Genomic DNA, 2,417 nt, shown 5'->3' on the forward strand with positions numbered 1-2,417 from the left:
TTTCTTTCTTTCTTTCTTCCTTTCTTCCTTCCTTCCTTTCTTTCTTTCTTTCTTTCTTTTTTTTCTTTCTCTCTCTCTTTCTTTCTTTTTCTCTTTCTTTCTTTTAAAAAGCAGAAGCAGAGCAGAAGAGAAGAGGAGAAGAGAGGAGAGGAGAGGAGAGAAGAGAAGAGGGAGAAGGAGGAGGACAAAGAGGAGGAGGAAGAAAACAGTTGAGTAGTTAGGTAGCTGAGTAGGTTAATAAGTTGGGGATAGAGTTTGAAGGAGTAGAGTTAGAGTGAGAAAATGATCAAAACACATTTACAAAATTCTCAAAGAACAAATAAAATTTGAACTAAAGTGACTAAAATTTGAAGAGAAATGTAAATAAGTCTGACTTTCAAAAGACAATGGCCTTTTCTTGGTCATTAGGTTAGTCTTAAGACAACCTATTCATTCCAGGCAACTTCATAAGCCAGATTTGTTTAGGTTTTAGTGGGTTTTGTAGGAAGACAGCGTGTTGGTGTTGTGTAGGACTTAAAGTATATACCTTTTGGGTAATTTAAATGATAATTTTGGAGGTCTTCAATATGTTTTAACAAAAAGAATATTAGCAGAAGAAATTTTATCGGAATTAAATTAAAATGTGTAGCCTCTTTATGAAGCAAAAGAAATTGCTTATTGATTTTGTCAATGTAGACTAATCTCTAATATTTATATCACTTTAATAGAAGATATTTTCTAGTTACAAGCAAAGAGAACTAAATTCTCCACTCATTTTATTTAATAAGAAAGATTATGAACTTCAGAGAAAATATACAATATGCATTTATTTTAGAGAATTAAAAATCAAATTAGGTCAAACTTAACCTATTCTTTGGATTCGATGACCTAGCCTTTTTTAAAGTTACATTTAACTCAAATTTGATTGTTTATGCCATTCCAGGGTTAAGGTTTTGTGGATATCTTCTATTTTCTTTCAATATAATTAAAATGAAGACAGAAAAATGATGGACTTATGAATGGTTTCAAACATAATGAATTTTAGTTGCTATGGTGGAGAGGGAAGATGCTGCTCTGGTGGACCTGAGTCCTTGAGAGCTGAGAAGCAGTCATAACAACTCGAAAGTAGTGACCTGCTTCAGGGGAGTCCCCATAGCCTAGTAGGAAGAGCTTTGGACAATTGACTGTTACACTGGGGCTTGGGTTGCTACTCATACCTTCAGTGAAGACATGGTTTCATTTCTTATAAGATAGGGGAAACATGCCTACCATAACTGTGGATCTGTGTTTTATGAAAATGTTTTAAAAGTACACTATAGCAATGAAATGTATTATAAATGATCTTTACCAATCTACTCTGGAGCTCTGTTTCATTTTCACAAACCAATAGGAAATAAACGAGCTGTTCCAATGCATGGTGCTATTGATCCATTTGTCAAAGTAAGTTGTCTTTTTCTTAGTTCCACCTCGTGGGTAAGATAATTTGAAGGGCCATAGGAATTAGATCCTCCATGCAGATGATGCCAAATTTACCAAGAGATCGAGCAATCAAGGAATTATCTGTCAAGGCAATCCGTTTCTTATTGAATTTGCGGTATCCTGGCTTGTAGAAGAGGTAATTTACTGACTTCCGGTTAGCGTACCCCCATGCAATGTACGGTTCCACAACTCTCAGCATGTTAATTGAAGCCTTGTTGAGCTTAACAATGGTGCCATTGAAGATCTGTCGAAGATGGAGAAGCTGTAATACCTTGCAGACCTTTGGGCTTACTCCATTGATATACCTCAGATTCTGATGACAAACGCCAATTTTGGTTCCTCAGGAATACAGAAGTTGCCAGCTTTCCTTGCCATGCGAATCTCAGTCCGGCACATCCCCCTGCACTCCCTGTGATAGTGCTTTGCCTTTTCATAGATGAGTGTCCTCCTTGCCTCTCGAAGTGTCTTCAGGGCAAACTTCTTTCTCAGGCGCTTCACCTTCAACTCTGTGAAATTTTCTTTTTCTTAAGGTTTTTTTTTTTTTTTTTTTTTTTTTGGCACAGCAGGAACCTGTTTCTTAAGGGTTGCTGGCACACTGGCAACCTTCTTTTTCTTCTCTGGAACAGCCTCCATGGTTTCAGCTAGAAAAGGAGAGAAAAGAATAATCAAGTTTATATTGAGTATTTTGACAGTTTTTTTTAAAAAGCTGACAAATATCTGAATAATTTTTGCTAAAATCATACTTTCTAAATAAAATTTGGCAAATTTCTAATATCTGGTTGTAAGGATACAAACCTAGGAGATTGGCTTCCTCATTTTTTCCCCAACCATTATTATAGACACTTTTGCTACATGGGTAGCTTAGTTAATAGTTTGTAATACTGTTAATCAAACTTGAGCTTTGTTCCAGCTATCAAATTGAAAATTGTAATCAATGTAATCAATTGTAATCAATTGTA

At 35.5% G+C, this 2,417-nt stretch overlaps 1 pseudogene; it reads right to left on the minus strand.

Annotated features, from left to right (window-relative positions):
* Positions 1-925: 925 nt before the first annotated feature.
* LOC117705710 (large ribosomal subunit protein uL30 pseudogene) lies at positions 926-2,091 on the minus strand (annotated as a pseudogene).
* Between the last annotated feature and the right edge of the window lie 326 nt (positions 2,092-2,417).

This window comes from Arvicanthis niloticus, chromosome 3 (assembly GCF_011762505.2).
Source record: "Arvicanthis niloticus isolate mArvNil1 chromosome 3, mArvNil1.pat.X, whole genome shotgun sequence".
In the NCBI taxonomy this organism is placed as follows: Eukaryota; Metazoa; Chordata; class Mammalia; order Rodentia; family Muridae; genus Arvicanthis; species Arvicanthis niloticus.